At 42.9% G+C, this 18,512-nt stretch overlaps 1 long non-coding RNA gene across 1 annotated transcript in view; it reads right to left on the reverse strand.

The window, feature by feature from the left end:
* Positions 1–18,512, reverse strand: part of LOC146859958 (uncharacterized) — a 171,884-nt gene that overhangs the window by 77,968 nt on the left and 75,404 nt on the right. Inside the window, exon 2 of the long non-coding RNA XR_014978745.1 lies at positions 7,996–8,147. This is a non-coding gene — a long non-coding RNA (uncharacterized LOC146859958). The remainder of the gene's footprint in view (positions 1–7,995; positions 8,148–18,512) is intronic.

Genomic DNA, 18,512 nt, shown 5'->3' on the forward strand with positions numbered 1-18,512 from the left:
AATTACTTTCCAGCAATGATTAGCATTAAAACGCAAAGCACATTTTCACAAAAGTAAACTTTCTAGCTATTTAAGAAAGTTAAGGCATAGTGTAACATCAGAAACTCATTTTATATCAGGCCTGATTAAAATCTTCTAAAACATGCAATTTTCAGTTAGGTAAACATAACAGCCCACTTAACTTCTATCTCAGCTTATGCTGGAACAAACTCCTGATCAATAAAAAAGATGTAAAACTTACCAACCAAATTTGTAAAGTGAATCCGAAGAAACCAGCATCCTGCAACCTTGCTCTATGAAAGGCAGCGAGACACTGGCAACTTGAATCACATCAACAGGTATCGTTACTGCTTATGCTGAATAGGTCACAATGAGGAACGCATCATTCATACTATGATGTCACCAAACTTCACAGAGCTTCAGGCTAGCAGTGCAGGTTGCCTAATGCCATGGCAACAAGGGAGCACTGGTACAAGAAAGTTAACCTATTTCTAATGAACTATTAGACAGATTTTCTTTTCATATTTGTTGTCAATTTATAAATCAATGTCCACTACTCAATTCAATTTAGAATGTACCTTAAAAAAATGCCCGTGGCACTTGTTAATATCAAATTAAAAATGATTTAGTAAAAGGAAGACTAGTGGATAAAAACAAAGAGATTCTACGGGCCTCGTTTACAAACTTTTGATGCACGGCAGCGCTGCACGCCTTTCTGCTGCACTGTCGTGCATTAAAAGAAAAGGGCAGATATGCGCCGTATCTACAAGATACAGCACATTCCTGTCCTTCTACCCAGCGCCAGTGCACAAACAGCAGCCGTGCGCCAACACAGATACCCTTGCGTCATGTTGCAAGGGTGCCTGCATTGCGGGTTTGATTGTTTTTGTGCATGAAGGGACACCTTCCTGCAAAAAAACATGAATTCATGGCATTTTCCTCTTTCTATGCGTGCTGCTGAATGCATCAAGCATAGAAAGAGCAAAAAACTAGAAGGAGTAAAAGTATTTCTCCTTGTTGCGCCACTCCTACGCCTCCCATCAGGAGGTGTAGGATTATGACGCGTTCCCAGGTTTGCGATTCCTCGTAAATATGGGAATGCTTCAGATTCCATGGGTGTTGCGTGAGAACACCCACAGCAACACACATGGAACTCACCTTTAACGCAGTGTCCTGCATGAAAGTGGCACATATTTACAAGGCCATGAAAAGCCACGTACGGTGGCTTTGCGTGGCATTGTAAATATGCTGTGGCATTTTGTGCCTACGGAGCGTCGAAAAAATTATGCTCCAGCAGTGCAAAAGTGCCACTGGGGCCTCTTAAATGAGGCACCAAGTGTCCAACCAATACACCCACAGAAGATGTAATAATCACTTTTCATAAATAACACTGTACACCCCGGCTGTCATAGAGACTTACCCAAGAAGAAAAAATCCTTACATTTTGAAGTGCTTCTTTTCATTCACAATTAAGCACATGCAGATTTATGCTTCATTCAATGAAGTTCCTGATATATTTTGTAACTATCGTGCAGCTGCCCGGTAGCACTGCAAGACCTTGACTTCCTAATCTGGTGCTCATGTAAAGCACACTAATCCCCTCTGGCCAAGTTCACACTATATAAACTTCAAGAAAATAATAATTTAAAAAAGCATATTTGGATTTTATGCCAAGCAGGAAAAGCCAACTTCAATGACTCACGACAAGCCAGTGGTGAGCAGTTGCACTCATTTCGACTCTGAACAAGTGGAAGGCGCATCAGTACCCTAGACATTGGCATATAAGACTCCCAGGAAAGGCACCTGTGTGTTGTCTCACATGCCACCTAGTTTCAATCTGTGATCTTGCTGAAGTCCCTGACAGACTGTGGGGCTTTGTCGGCTTACATGCTACTGTCCACATCGGATCACTTGCAATTCTGCCCCTCCACATCCCATCTCCACATCCCATCTCACTGTGGTCCCCAATAGGTTTCAGTCCTGCTAGTTACCAACCTCAGGTCATTAAGTGCCTGGTGGGTCTGTGAAACAGCCACACCCTGGGAGAGTGGGAGCATTGGGGGCTTTTGTTCTTTGTTTCCTCAAGCAATAAAGAACATCAGCAGGACCTGGTACTAATAGTAATAATACCACCTGTCTGTTTACCAGTGTCCTGCTGTCATCTACAAAAATGAGACTGCAGTCATTCCTAGCTTGGGAAAGTGCAGCGAAGTTGAACAAGTGAAGAGATAGGAAAGTGAGAGCCACAATGCACCCTAGTATCAAATAAGAAGGACAGGCATGAAATAGCAAAGAAAACATTGTGTGCTTGAAAAAGGTGTGAGAAACTAATTTTCATTTAGAAAAATAATGCTTAACATAAGTTTTGTTCATAGCATAATTAGGCTCCAATGAGCCACATTACTGAATATTGGTTGTTTATTTGTTGTGCACAAGCTGTGCGTATGCATGTTTTACATTTCCTTTCATAAAAACATTGAAATTCAACTGCAACCACAGTCTTTTTTGTGTTTTGAAATGTAAAACTGTAACTTATTTCTACCTTCCACGTCTGAAGCTTTGTGATTTACCACATTACAAGGCTTTGAACTGAACGTCCATTGCTTTGTTGATGTCATAACAGTGCAGAAGCAGTCCACTGTATTCCACTGTTTTGCATTAATAAAATGTACAATTTATTTAGTGCAACAAGTTTGTGTTGGCAAGCTGTGCGAGTGGCAAGGTTTTAGCACTAACGGGCAAGCTCGTAGTCAGGAAGAGCCCTAGAACATCAATTCATTTCCACTGAGGCCACATCAAGGATCCAGGACTTGAAGGGCACCACTGGCGGGTCAGGAGCTGGCTCCTGTTGGATTTGGGTGCTGGTTCAGGTGGTTGGGAGCCTGTTATGTCCCTGCGGCTCTGAACAGGAGGCCAGCAGACTAGTTCTTGGAATCACTCTGGGAGTCCTGGGTTCAGATGCAGGTTCAATCAGTCTGACTCACACAGGAGGGCAGGTGGGCAATAGGGCAACAGTCCAACAAAGCAACAGTCCAGCAAGGCAGTAGTCAGGCAGGGAAGCAGTCTAGCAGAGTGGCAGTTCAATCAACAGCCCAGCATTCCTTCTTCCTGGCAGAGCCTCCACAGGTTCAAATGTGTACTGAAGAGTTGGTGTCTGAGGCCCAATATTTATAGCAGGTGCCTTCTTTGAAGTGAGAAAAGCTTCTAGAGGTTTCCCTTTGAAGTGCACAGGCTTCCTGCCTCCCCAGGCTTGGCTGAAAACTAGCTACAGGGGTATGTAGCTCTTTGTGTGGAGGCAGGACACAGCATATTCAAGTGGATGTAGGGCTGTGCCCAGCTCCATCCTACAATCCTGCCAGTGATGGCCCGTCCAGGCACACCTGAGCTTTTTATTGTGTGTGGGGGAATACACAAAGCCCAACTGTCAGTTACCCCCAGTCATGTGACCCAGGGACAGACTGCAAAAACGTAATTGTTAGGGGCAGGAAAATGCCAACTTTTTAAAAGTGGCATTTTCAAAATTGTAATTTAAAATCTGACTTTAACATAAGAGAGGATTTTTCATTACAATTCCAAAGACACAAAACATGAACTGGATACCTGTTTTCATTTGGAAGTTACAGCTAATTAAATGTAATGAGGTAACTCCAATGTTATCATATGGGAGAGGTAGGCCTTGCGGTGCCTAAAAATGAATGAATTTTTTACTACCAGGACAAGCAAAATTTAAAATTACATGCCCACATTTTAAATATACTTAACCTTGCCCCCTGAGCTCTCCAGGGCCTACCCTAGTGGTGACTTATATGTATTAAAAAGGAAGGTTTGGGCCTGGCAAGCATTTTATTTTACCAGGTCGAAATGGCAGTTTAAAACTGCACACACAGGCTGATATTCCAGGTCTGAGACAGGTTTGAAGGACTACTCAAGTGTACCTGGGTACATGTAATATCACTTTACTAGGGAATTACAAGTATATTGAATAAGCAAATTGGGGATAGGCCAATCTTATCATGTTCTGGGGAGAGAGCACAAGCACTTTAACACTGGTTAGCAGTGTAAAGTGTACAGAATCCTGAGGCCAGCAAACCAAGATCAGCAAAAATGGAGGAGGAAGGCAAAAGGTTTGGGAGTGATAATGCAGAGGGGACCAGTTCTAACACTTTGTCTCGCCACGTTTTGCTCTGCCCCACCCATGTTGTTTCTGTCCCCTTGTTGCTTCCCCTCTCTCCGTGTTGGTCTATCTCTCTAAAAGCTTCTGGGCTCTCTCAGTGTCAGTGCTGCTCTGTCTTGCCGTGTGCTTCCGTGCTCCCCTCTATGTTCCCTGGTCTCATTGTGTGCTTCTCTGCCCCTCCCATGTTGTTTTTGTCCCCTTGTTGTTTCCCCTTTTTCCATGTTGGTCTATCTCTCTATGAGCTTGTGTGCTCCCTCAGTATCTGGGTTGCTCTGTCTTGCCATGTGCTTCAGTGCTCCCCTCAATGTTCCCTGGTCTTACCATGTGCTTCTCCGCCTCTCCCATGTTGTTTCCGTCCCCCCGGTTGCTCTCCCATGCTCTCGTCCCCAATTTCACTTCTGCATCGGGTCCCCTGTTTGCTTCTGCACCCCTCCCTGGCATTTATTTTCTTTTTAGTTACTGATACAACTCTGTAAATATCGTTTGTGGTATGCACACCTTCAACATGACGTGACTATCCACATCCAAAGTTTTTTGTGTGTTTTTATATTTTCTTTCTTTATTTAATCTTTAAAGTGCATTCACAGATTAAAATTAAATACCACAACAATCAATAACAAATAAATACAGGGAATTAAAAATACATGTAACTAAAACAATACAAAACTTGATTAGAGCAAGCAGAATACATTGTAGTGAATACAAATAGGTCAATTTATATCAAGAAAGCACCCAAAAACCACATTTTAATGATAACAAATATTCACGGTGGAAGGGTTTTAAAAAGTTAAGTGCTTCTTTGTTCGTTATTACAGAATACCTTAAAATAACAGGATATAAACAAAATTCTGCAGATAAAAAAGGCCAGGACAGAATAAAAAGTACATGATTCAAATGATGTTTAACAACTCCACAATATTGACAGCATGGATGTGGGAAGACCCCATCCTTCTTGATCCACATGTTATCACCCCAAGAGACCTTGTTAATTCTGTATTTCATGAAATATCTATGCACAAGGGGACATATGATGGCCTTTAAATACAATTGCATCTCACCACTTTTTATGAACTTACAGCCCAGCTGTAATCTTCTTATTTCTGAACAATGTTGCAAGTCAAGCTGGAAACTTCCAATTCTAGCATACCTTTTCACGTGGCACTTTAAGGCGCTACTATGTAGGCACAATAACACCTCATCATTATTCAAGGGAAATTGTGGTATACAATAGGAGTAAACAGCCCCAAAAGTGTAAATCTTTTTATTATCCCGAGGAAGTTCCCACCAAGTTCCATTTTTCAATGCATTGTTGGGACTCCTGAATACTTATTGAAAATATCAAATTATTTGGCGGTAAGCATAGAAGGTAATACCCATCAAGCCCAGCTCAAGACAAATCCTTTCAATAGAGCTGGTGGATCTTACATCAAGGTATCTCTTCCATAAAACAGATTCAATAATGGAGATAAACGATGAAAGCGCCCTTGCTTCTATTCCATTGAAAGCAACAGGAACCACACTAGCAATATACACATTTAACAGCAAAAAAGTCCCTCTTTCTTTGTATATTAAAAACTATAAAAGGCCAATTTTTGTAGACTTTGATTTTACAGTCTGAGAGGTATTATATGAGACCCAAGACACATTATTTAAGATGTTTGAACCTAAATATGGGTTTACTTTTACCAGCGTCAATTCTTTTCAATGAAAAATATATCTCTGAGACTTTTTAAAAATCTGCGTCCCATATCCAGTAGAATGGAAGAAGAAGATGTGAACAGAGCACAAAAATTAGACTATAAAAGATTTTTGTCGACAGGAGTAGGAGTTTTGATGTGATCTCTACCCAAACAACTGGTTATCATGAGCCAAAATGTACGCATATTGTGAGAAGAAACCGCAGACTGAATTTTCATTTTGAACTTAGAACATTTAGTAGCTCTAGATCACTGAGAGATATCCAGATGCCTAGGAGTCCTAGTATACATTTTTTGTTTCATTACAAAGGTATCCAGGAGCAAGCACAGGAATGCCTCAAATATAGCGACATCCAAAGACGTCTGGGGGGTATTACTTGATCGGCACCTTAACTATAAGCAATATTTGGTATCAAGACAAGTAAAAGCAAACCAGCTGCTATTTGCATTTGAAATCTTACAAAATAAACTCAGAGACAAATCATTTGCTGAAGATTGTAGCAGCTACATTCTTGCCCTCAATCTCGTACGGATTGGAACTGCTTAAAACTAATGATGCATCAGGGTTGAACACCACTCAATCTAGCTTTTTCAAGAAATTATTTTCAGTCCCACAATACACATGACAAGCTAACATCAGGCTGGAGTTCAGATTAAAAAACACAGAGTTAGGCACGACAAGGCACTCTCATAAAAGTTTACTGGAGAATGAGGGCATCAGAGGCAAACTCCCTCGCCCATCATCGATTAATTTGATCGTTTTGGAAATCGAAAAACAATCTACACAAAAGAACACAGCTCACTTTGTTTTAAAGCAATCACTTTCATCTCTAAAGTTAGAAGAGGCTTGGCACACAGTATTGGTCTACTCTGAGTTCAAACAAACTATAACATAGCCATCAGGCCGCAATCACCGCTAATAAACGAAGCAAACTTGACGAACAAAAGCTATGCATGGGTGGTGATGCCAACATATAAAACTCTAAAACCTCAACTGTACTTCCGGGACCACTTCTCAAGATAAAAAAGCTCAACATGATGTTATTGAGGCTCGGAGTCTACCCATTTAAACATTTAACACCAAAGTTAAAACGGTCTTGGCCAACCCTGGAATGTCACCTCTGCGGTTATAGTACCAAATCATTACTCCATCTATTATGCACTTGCCTGGCGTTACTACCCCTCCAGAAAACTCTTTTACAGCCAAACATTGAAGCAACAACAAATAAGAACCTGCAGATCCATCTTTATAAAATCATTAGGAGGATTGACTGTCCAACTGGCATGCAACGTTTCTGAGCTTAGCAGCAAAGGAACTAGAGAAGAGAGACAGATGAATCAAGTCTGCCCGTAAGGGAACTTTGCTTCTCCAGTTTATTTTAAACTAAAGCTGGGACCAGCATCAAGCCTCGTAAAAAAGCAATTTTTTTAATTAACAAGTCAGTTTGAGCCCTAAAAAAAGGTCTTTTAAAGTAAGCAACCCTATAGTCGCTGAATAGAAGAAAAACAATGCAGAGAGGTGCACTGTTCACACAGCCAACGTCAAACATAAACAAACCTAACGCAAAATCAAAGAACTTACACAGAGACACAATCAACCAATACATAGGCACATTGCCTACTTCGGACAAACATTGTTAGTCAATATGATTATTGCATCAGCACTTTATTCCCTATTTACGTCACGGTATCACCTGCTAGCTTTCACTTGTGTTACGATGTTGGATTGTGTGCAGTTGGATAAACTTGTATGTCTTAGCTGTTTCGTCTACTGACTTCAGGGCTGGTAGACCTAGGCTTATAAGAACTTATAAGAAAGTTGTTGCATTATCAGCTTTAGACCTTATAGTAACTAGATTGTAACCTAATATTTTGAACTAGCACAAATGTCTAATTATTTTAAATACAGGTTTGGCTGTATCGCATTGCTTTTATAATTTTAAATGAAATTGAATAAAGCATATTTTGTCATCTTCTTCATGTCTCTCACCTCTTTTTTCACTTCCAACTGACTTTTCTTAACCATTTCACTTGGGTCCTTTACTACTCTGTTGGCATTTTCCACCTGGCCGTTGGGCGGAGAACTCTAATGCTGTATACTCACATGTTTGATGCAATGCTTACCCAAGAAATCTCTCATCTGGTTGGAGATCAACTGTGTTCCATTGTCCATAATCAAGTCCTGAGGTACATAAATGTATCCTTGAGTACTTTGATAGTACTAGTGGTAGTGACAGTCCTCATAAAAACAAATTCCAGCCATTTGGAATGAACATCTACAATGACAGCAGCATAAAATTGGTAATCCGACAGACATGGGGACATGTAAACGGTTCAATGAAATCTGGACATACCTGCACCCAAGCTGCACCCGGTTCACCAAGATGTTGCTCTTCCCCACCCACTGCTACCTGTAATCTTTTCTCACTCTCTCTCCATACCAAATATCCAATCACATGTCTGGATACCTCTACCTCAATCCACCAGACCCTCTCCTTCAACTTTTTCTTTGTCATTGTCTGTCCCAAATAGCCTTGTTGTGCTCAGTTAATCAGCTTCCCTCTCACCGTCTGAAGAGGTACAGATCTTTCTCCTCTCATGATCAGTTCTTTACCACATATTGTCAACTCCTCCACCACCTTGCGATATGGCTTGACAGACACAGAATCCTCTTCCCATATACCCTTGTGAATCTTCTTCCTGGCTTCTTTCAAAATCTCATCCTTATCCATTGTTGCTTTATACACACCATCCTTTCCATCATCCAAACATGCTGTTTTGGAGGACTCTAGCCAAAAGGGTTAAGAATATGCCCCTTCCCCAGAGGGAGTGGACATACAAAGGTTGTAGACACCCTAATGGTAAGTAGATCATTGGCTACTACATTCTGATCCTGCTAATGCCCCTAAAATTAGTATTTAATCCTTAATCCTGAGATTACTGATAACCTATGTAGAAGAGGACTAATGAGGGCCATGCAGCAGCAAAGACTAAAGGCAACAACTGACTTGGCTCCAGGCCTACCGGCCTATCTGCAGTCCTCAGAGACCCTGCAAAAGAAGAGCGACTCATCCCATAGCCCAGCAACGCCCAGAACCCTGTGAGAGATGCCTGCCTTCTTATAAGACTCCTAATCTCCAGTGCACAGAGGACCTGTCCAGAAGAAAAACAACTTTAAATACAAAGTACCATGAAACGGACTACCTCTGCACCCGATGCTCACGTCCCAAGATCCAGTGGCCCACCGATCCAGCAATGGTTCTCTAGCAATTTAGAGCAAGAGTCCACCATGGGTTGACCCCTTCCGAACACCACTACGACACCTGCAGCCTCTGCACGCCAACCCCCCTAACCGTTACCTACGCTGGTAAGCTGAGTTCCGGAGCCTAATGACACCCATGCACCCGGAGCCCCTGGGCCTTGGGGAGATCACACAATGGTGTCCTGAAGCTCCAGCACAACTAAACTTACCTGTGCAGCTGTAGGTTTCTGTTGATGGGTCTCCTGGCCTGAGCCTGCACCCTTTTTTTAACTTTGAGATTCTCTATTTGATTGCATCGGGCGCCCGGCGCTGTGTTGGTCCTCCACACCCAGCTGCCCCTGTGCCACTGAGGGTGTTAGTTTGGTGCTGCCTTGTGTCCCCCCCCTGTGCTTACCTTAACCCCCAGAGATTGAGTTCCAAAACCATGCTACTCACCTGCACGTAGTACCACTTTGATTGCCCTTTCTCCATGAGGTCCCAAGTATGACCTCTGCACCCGGTCACCCCAGTGCCGCTGGTGAAACAGTTTTGTCACAAACCTGAACTTTGCCTGGTACTGATCCATCATCCAAAAGCTCAAAAATGTACATTGTTTATTGACCTGCATATTGCTGATTGTGGTTCCTTCCAGAGGATAAGACTGTATTGATTGAAAAATGCACCATGCCCACTTTTTACATTGAAAAACAGTGATATTACAAAACGTATTTCACTGCAACAAAGTTTCTTTGGTTCTAAGAAATAAATATATAAAAAGTAATATTTTTACAAACCATTGGTCTCGGATTTAGTCATGGAGTGTGTGTAATTATTTCTTGCCCCTGTGTGTACAACAAATTGCAGTGTTCTGCTCTTTCCTCGTGGGGACTCTCGTGCTTGAGCTGCCCCGCGAGGAAAGTGTAGAACTGCTGTTAAAGTAATATTCTATGCTTACCTTCAAATTGTAACGACACTGGAGGACAGTTGAAGTCAGCGTACTGCTCCTGGTGGTTTGTCATCTATATCAATCAATCAATCAATCAATCAACCATTTGTAGAGCGTGCTACTCACCTGTGAGGGCCTCAAGGCGCTAATGGGGACCGAGGGGCAGCTACTGGTCAAACAGCCAGGTCTTGAGGAGTTTCCTGAAGGTCAGCAGGTCCTGTGACTGGCGCATTTGGGCGGGGAGGGTGTTTCATGTCTTTGCGGCAAGATAGGAGAATGATCTGCCGTCTGTGGTCGCTTGGCGGATGCGTGGGATGGTGGCGAGGTCGGCGGAGCAAAGTCGGCGGTTTGGGGTGTAGAAGGACAGTCGTTCGTTGAGGTATGCTGGTCCGGCGTTGTGGAGTGCTTTGTGAGTGTGGGTGAGGAGTATTGACCGGGAGCCAGTGCAGATCTTTTAGGTGGGTGGTGATGTGGCTGTGGCGAGGGAGTCTGAGGATGAGGAGTGCGGAGGCATTTTGTATGCGTTGGAGTCTCTTCTGAAGTGTGGCTGTGGTTCCAGCATAGAGGGCGTTGCCGTAGTCCAGCATGCTGCTGAGGAGTGCTTGGGGTACCGTTCTCCTGGTTTCGGTGGGGATCCATCTGAAGATCTTGCGGAGCATACGGAGGGTGTTGAAGCAGGAGGAGGAAACAGTGTTGACTTGCTGTGACATAGAGAGCGTTGAGTGCAGGATGAACCCTAGATTGCGTGCGTGGTTAGTGGGTGTTGGGGCCGCTCCCAGCGTGGTCGGCCACCAGGAGTCGTCCCATGCGGAGGGGGTGGAGCCGAAGATGATGACCTCCATCTTGGCTGAGTTCCGTTTCAGTTGGCTTGTCTTCATCCAGTCTGCGACGGCCTTCATTGCCTCGTGGAGGTTGGATTTGGCAGTGGCCGGGTCCTTGGTGAGGGAGAGGATCAGCTGGATGTCGGCCGCGTATGAGAAGATGTTGAGGTGGTGTGCTTGGACGATGTTGGCGAGCGGTGCCATGTAGATGTTAAAAAGGGTCGGGCTGAGGGATGATCCTTGGGGTACGCCGCAGGTGATCGTGGTGGCTTCGGATCGGAACAGGGGAGGTGGACTCTCTGGGTTCTTGGTTACATAGAAAGAATATTTTATGAATTATCTGTTTACCATTGATCATGCTAATAAGCTATCAGCAGACAGAAAACAAATGTTTGTTACTGCATAGTTTGGGACCTGAAGGGTTAAGGAATTACAACAAACTCAATACAGATATGGTTACAGAGGATGAAAATGTTTTTAACCAAGCCATCAAGCAATTTGATCATTCTTTTTCACCAAAAGTGTGCATTGGAGTAACACGTTTTAAATTATTTCAAAGAAAACAACTTAAAAATTAATCATTTGATGATTTTGTTACTGCTCTTCAGAAACTAGCTATAGATTGTAGATTTGGCGTCATTGAAGAAGAGTTAATTAGAGACCAAGTTGTGATGCAATTCAAGACAGGTTATGGGTTAATGGTGATCATGCTCTTAAAGATGTCCCGACAGTTGCCAGAAAGGCAGAATTATCAGGTAGGTGTGCTAAAGTCCTAAAAAATGAAAATCCTGATGGCACACAGCAAGAAACGGTTGCCAGAGTTCTGGCTAGTAGAACCAACATTACTACTTCTACTAAAACCTCTGCTAAAAAACATACATATTCCAGTGGTAAAGAGTTCAGATGTTACCGTTGTGATAGTAAACACCATCTGGCTAACGATAAAAGTTGTCCTGCCCTTAGACAAAGATGTACAATTTGTAAGATAATTGGTCATTTCAGCCGTGCGTGTCATACTAAAAAATCAGGAAAAGATAAGGTTAAGTGTATTGAAGAAGGGTTTATGTCTTCTCCCGATGAAAGTGATGAGGAAAGTTGCTTCAATCCATCTTCCACTGGTAATATTGTCCTCAATATTGTGCATGCTAATGATTCTAACAAACCAATTTGCCTAATGTCTATAGGTGGTATTAACATTCACATTGCAGCTTATTCAGGGTCTCTGTTCACCATTGTGAATGAATCTGTTTGGTCTGATAAATTTATTTCTAAACTTGGGCCTGATTTACTGCAACCTGATAATGCTCCACTGAGTTACACTGGTAACCAATTGATCTTCTGGGTTTTTGGAACCTTATTTTTAGATTTAAAAATAGAAGTGCGCTTTGCAAACTTTATGTTTCCAAGAAGGGTCCATCTGTTCTTGGATGGAAAGATCAGAGGAAACTCAACATCATTTTAGATCCCAATAGTATGGAACAAGTTCTCGTATTGGATGAAGGTGAATGTTTAGGCAAAATGTTATGTGGAAAATTTCCAGTAGTTTTTTCTGGCTGCTTAGGAAAAATTGAAGGTTTTGAACCCCAAATTCGCCTCAAACCAGATGCTTCTCCCAAAGTTCATAAACTTCACAATATTCCATTTTCTGTGAGGGATGAGGTGGAGAAAGAATTAGGCAGGTTAGTTGAAGTTGGTGTTATAGAACCTATTGAATCCTCCCAATGGGTTTCTCCGTTGGTCGCCGCAAGCAAGGCCAACGGAAAGCTCAGATTATGCATCGACTTACGCCATCTTTTGATTGACCAATTTCCTTTACCTAAAATGAATAAATTAATTGCCAAGACCAGAGGTATGGAAGTTTTCTCCACCATTGACCTTTCACCAGCCTACCATCAGATTCCTCTTTCTAGTGCTTGCAAAAATCTTACTGCTTTCATTTCTCACATTGGATGTTTCCAGTACACTAGAATGCCTTTCGGCTTAGCGTCAGCTGCTGCGGTATTCCAGCGATTGATGTGCAGAATATTTGGTCATTTGGATTATGTTCTCATCTTTCAGGATGATATTCTTGTTATGGGTAGGAACAGTGACGACCATAAAACCAAACTGCTTCATGTACTTTCCATTTTGAACAAATTTGGCTTGACTGTTGAATTTTCAAAGTGTAAGTTTGCAGCCAGTAGTGTGAGCTATCTGGGTCATGAAATCAGTGCAGTGGGGATACATCCTAAACCTAAATTACTTTCTGCTATTACTGATTCCCCTAGCCCCAAAAACAAGGATGAAGTTACATCCCTTTTAGACCTTCTGGAGTTTTTTTCAAAATTTGCTAAAGATTTTTCAAACAGAACTTTTCATATAAGGCAACTTCTTAAATCCAATTCTAAATGTATTTGGTCGGATGCATGTGAAGAGGAGTTTTCTGATATCAAGGTTTGATTCAAAAGAAAAAAACATAATCACTACTGATGCCAGTGGTACTGGTATTGGCGCAGTTTTTTCACAGATAGATAAAAATGGTTTGGAATCCATTGTTGCCTATGCATCTAGGTCTTTATCTCCTGCCGAGTGTAAGTATGCTGTGATAGAACGTGAAGCTCTCGCTTGTGCATGGGCTCGTGAACATTTTCGCACTTTTGCTTGGGGAAGTGAAGTCACGGTTAAATGTGATCATAAACCTTTGTTCAAGGTTTTAACCAACGTGGGCATGATAAATGTTTCTGCCAGGCTAGCACGGATTTCAATGAGATTGTTAGATTTTGTATACAAAGTTGAATACTTGCCTGGTAAAAAAACATGCTATAGCTGACTTTTTGTCACGGTTACTAGTTCAAATGGTGGAAAACCAAGATTATCCTATGGATAATGTTCACGTTGCTTGGTTATGGGATCATTGGTTGGATTCCTTTCAGAAAGAAGAGTGGAATTAAGCTTTGACTAGAGATGACTGTTTAAATAAAGTTTTGGAATTTTTGTGCATTGGTTGGCCTCGCAAAGTGGATATTAGTGATGTGAAACCGTTTTGGGAAGTCAGAGATGAATTATCTGCCTTGGATGGTAATCTCATGAGAGGCAATAAAATTGTTCCTCCATCTGATTTAAGAAATAAGATCATCTCCCTGTGCCATTATGGACATTTGGGTATTATTAAAACTGAAAGTATTGTTAAAAGTAGATTTTGGTGGCCGGATGTTGATATTGAGGTAGAGAGAGTTGTAAGAGATTGTGGATTGTGTTCTACCGCTGACAAAACTCTTAAAACATTAAGGCCTCCCATGAGTGATTTTAAGTGTCCGGATTCACTGTGGGGGAGTATTGCTTTGGACATCATGGGTCCTATTGGTAGTTCTGGGAAATGTGTTATCTCCATGATAGATGTATTTTCAAAATGGCCTGTACTCATAATTATCAGGAAATTAGATACTGATACTGTGATTGCATTTTTTTATGAAGTTTTCATGATTGAGGGTACTCCTGTGGTTATCATTAGTGATAACGGGGTACAATTTACTTCGGAAGTCATGACCCAGTACTTATCCAAGTGTGGTATTCAGCAAAAAACTACCTCCTTGTATAATCCCAGTGGCAATGGTTTGGTGGAAAGGTATAATAGAGTTTTGAAGGGTGCCATACAATTGGCTTGTAAGAACAACATCCCCTGGGAAACGCAAATGTTTAAAACTTTTTGGTCTTACAGAGATTCTGTGGTTTATTCAACAACATTTTCCCCGTTTGAACTGATGAGAGGGAGAAAACCTAGAGCGAATTGGTATCCTGGTTGGATAAAAAGTTATGGTGAAGTTAATTGGTCGTCCTCTGATGTGAAGAATAACCTTCTTCTTAAACATGACAAGTACAAAAAATGGTATGATATAAAGCATAACACGCATAGTGTTAAACTTTCTGTTGGTCAGTGGATCAGAGTTAAGAAACCAGGTTTTGTACAAAAAAATTTAAGTAGATTCTTTGACCCTCAACGTATTACCAAATTAAGGAAAAATGCGGTTATTTTGGAGGATGGAACATGTTGGAATCTCAAGAGAGTTGCTTTATGTAAAGCTCCTTTTGCATCAAGAGCAGATGTCAATAAGTCTTCGTCCTTGCGCGATTTTTCTGATTGCTCACAGGACTCTTTTCAGAAAAGTGAAGCCAGCGTCTCGCAAGATGTTCCTCTGGATGAAGACACCAAGACTTGTGAGAAAAGGATCATCAAATGTCCTGTTATTTTAAATGACTATGTTTGTAATTAAATTCTAATTTAGTTTGTAAGGAAGGAGATGTGTAGTGTTCTGCTCTTCCCTGGTGGGGACTCTCGTGCTCGAGCTGCCCCGCGAGGAAAGTGTAGAACCGCTGTTAAAGTAATATTGTATGCTTACCTTCAAATTGTAACGACACTGGAGGGCAGTTGAAGTCAGCGTACTGCACCTGGTGGTTTGTCGTCTATGTCTGGCTGAGAATTTCAATAAAGTGGTGAATTCAGCTTCATTTTTGTGTGTATTTCACCACACAAATGCTTAGCATTGCCCTCTGATAAGCCTAACATCCCGCCCACAGTACCACAAAAGAGAACATTAGTATTATCTCTGTAAAGCCTCTGGGGATTCACTGGACTCTGTGCACACTATACCTTACTTTGGTATAGTATATACAGAGCCAGCTTCCTACATTGGTGGATTAGATCTGGGGTCGACGACTTTGTATTTGCTGAACCACTCTGATAAAAAGTGACCACATGACTACAATACAAAATTGCCTTTAGATTCAACTGTATTTTTGACATGACAATTTTTGCAAAATTTTCAAATTCTTGTTAGGCCTTGGTTAAGTTCCTTTTGCATTTTTAAAAGTTGAAAGCCCACTTTAGTTAGAGGATAAAATTACCTAGAAGTTTCTAGTCCTTTTATAAAAAAGGATCCAAATTTAGTAAAATAATGGTAGATACAGAGGGGCAGATCTATGTCGGAGATGCGCCACTTTTACGCCGCCGTTGCGTCACTTTTGTGACGCAGCGGCGGTGTAAACCCTGCGCCACGTTGCGCCATATTTACATCGTGACGCATCTATGGAGATGCGTCACGATGTAAAGCCCTGCGCCACGTAAAACCTGCGTCAGGTTTCACGTGGGCGTGTCGACATAGGGGGGGCGTTCCGTCGCAGGAACGCCCCTGAAAAGTGACTCAGTCAAATCTATAAGATTTGACTGAGTCACTTTCCTAACGCTGATGCGCCAAAACCCTGCGCCTGCTTGAAGCAGGCGTAAGGCTTGACGCACCATGTTAGGGATAGGGTTGGTTGGAACAGTGCTGGAGTTGCGTCGCGCTTGCGACGCAACTGAAGCACTGCGCCAACCTTACGCCATTGGATGCGTCACGCATCTGTTTATCCCTGCGCCATGATGCGCCGCATTATAAATGCGGCGCATCATGTGTGGCGCAAGGGTAAACTTGCGTGACGCATCATTCCTGGCGCATCCTTGCTGATTTGCAGGGATGCGCCAGGCAACATAAATCTGCCCCCTAGTATGTAGTTGTGGAACTCAAACTCACCCCTTATTTCCATCCTGGCATAAAAGAACTAAGGACCTTCTGTAGACTCAAAAACCTCCTCCCAGAAGGAAAAAGTAATGATGAGGGGGACCATTTCCAACCCCCTCGCCTAGACAGACAAGTTATGGTTCCTATAGCCATCTTTTCAAGAGTAGTGAAAGAGTCCCTAGCTCCCACACAGACGGGGCAGGCACTCCAAGCAGTGCTGAGGACAGCCTCAATGAAGAGGACATCCTTTTAGCAAGGATGGCTCGTAGTATTGCCCTGGAGGATAAACCCCTAGCTATAGAAAGAGAAAGAGCAAATATGGGCCTAACACCCATAAATGGTGGCAGCAGCATACTTTCTAGGGACGGAGGTAACATATATGACCCTAAAATCTCCAAAGAGATTGTCCCCAAATATGAGGAAGGTGATCACATCACAAAATGGTTCACAGCCTTTGAGTGGGCCTGTGCATGGAGACATTTGAAGAAGTGACACTGGGGAGCATTGCTTTGGGAACTGTTCACTGGGAAGTGCAGGATACACTACTGACACTCACTGTGACAGATGCTGAGTCCTATGACCTCATGAAGGGTGCCCTGATTGAGGGGTTAGGACTCACAACTGAAGAGTATAGGATCACTTAAGGGGGGCTCACAAAACCTCAGCTTGACTACTCAGTAAAAACACCAGATGGCTGGTTAACTGAAAGTAATGTGCATAATAGGCTTTATAATTTGATAATGAAAAAACAACTATTAAGTAATTGTGTGCAGGAAAAGTTGCATCAATACCTAGTAGAACTAGGGTCAGTCTCTCCACAAGAGTTGGGGAAGAAGGCTTATCACTGGGTAAGAACCAAAGTATCCAAAACTAGATAAGGTGGGGGTGACCAAAAGATTGATGTCAAATCCCCCCCCCCCCCGTCCCAACAAAGACAGTAGGGCACTCTGAAAAAGATAAAAGTATGGAGTCCCCTGTAGGCCCCCAAAAACCTATCCAAGACGGGGCCACGAGACACTTCACAAACTGGAAATGGGTACCAGGGTAAGAACTGGGGCCCAGGAAGACTTGGTGCCTTAAATGTAACAGTGCAGGGCACATAGCCAAGGACCCTTACTGTCCTAAAAACTAAACCCCGAGTGTAACTTCAGCGTTTGAGGGTGGTTCCTCTGATGTGGAAGTCCTCCTAGACTTGAACTGGAAAGGGGGCCAAAGGGTGAATAGGAGATTCCAGAGGGGAGTAGACACTTCCATTGCCCTGAGAGATATCTGTGCCAGATGGTACATGGCAGGTTGGTACTCTCAAACCAGTAAATCCCAGGGGAGACAAAAAGAGTAAGGGGTGTCCCAGGGGAGGTAACTGTTAGGTTTGTGGCTGTAGTGCCCCTAGAAATAGCTGGGTCCCTTAGTTAAAGAAGGGTGGTAATCAGTAGAGACCTCCCCCTTGACTGTCTCCTTCAGAATGAATATTCAGAAGTTGTTCTGAGGCAAAATGAGGTACTCGTCTAGTGCCAGTTCTCACCCAAGGAATCTGGGGGGCTGAATCTGCACCTAGTCTAGGTAGGCCCCAAAATGAAAAGAAGAGAAATTGCAGGAAAGGTAGGCAACTGTTAGCCACAGTTCCAGTGAGCGAAGGAGATTCTACACCAGTAGGGGAGACCTCCAAGTTGGCACTGGTGATGTCCTACCTGACCCACAAAAAGGCCTGACTAGTCAGGCGCCTGTCCAGCCTGAGTTGGTGGCTCTTCAGCTGACAGAAAAGAGAGTGGAAGTAGGGTGCTCACTACCGGAAGTGATGACTCCCTACTCTAAAACAGCAGGCAGTCAACCTGAAACCAAAGAAGCCTGTACATTTTCCCCTTCACCTGTCAGTGAAGGTGTGGTTCTGGGCACTGACAGCTGACAGTGGCCTCTTCTGGGAGTTAGCCTTTATGGCTACACTATTCCTGGCATTGTGGCCTGACCCCATTCCAAATAGCAAGTTAGGTCCCCTGACCCTGCAGCATTCAGACCACTTCATCTACTCTTCCTCACCTGATAGATTAGGAAGACTCTTCCAGGTTTGGCTTAGTCTCCTGGCCTGTGGGCTGGGGGGGCTT

This window comes from Triturus cristatus, chromosome 3_1, assembly GCF_964204655.1.
Source record: "Triturus cristatus chromosome 3_1, aTriCri1.1, whole genome shotgun sequence".
In the NCBI taxonomy this organism is placed as follows: Eukaryota; Metazoa; Chordata; class Amphibia; order Caudata; family Salamandridae; genus Triturus; species Triturus cristatus.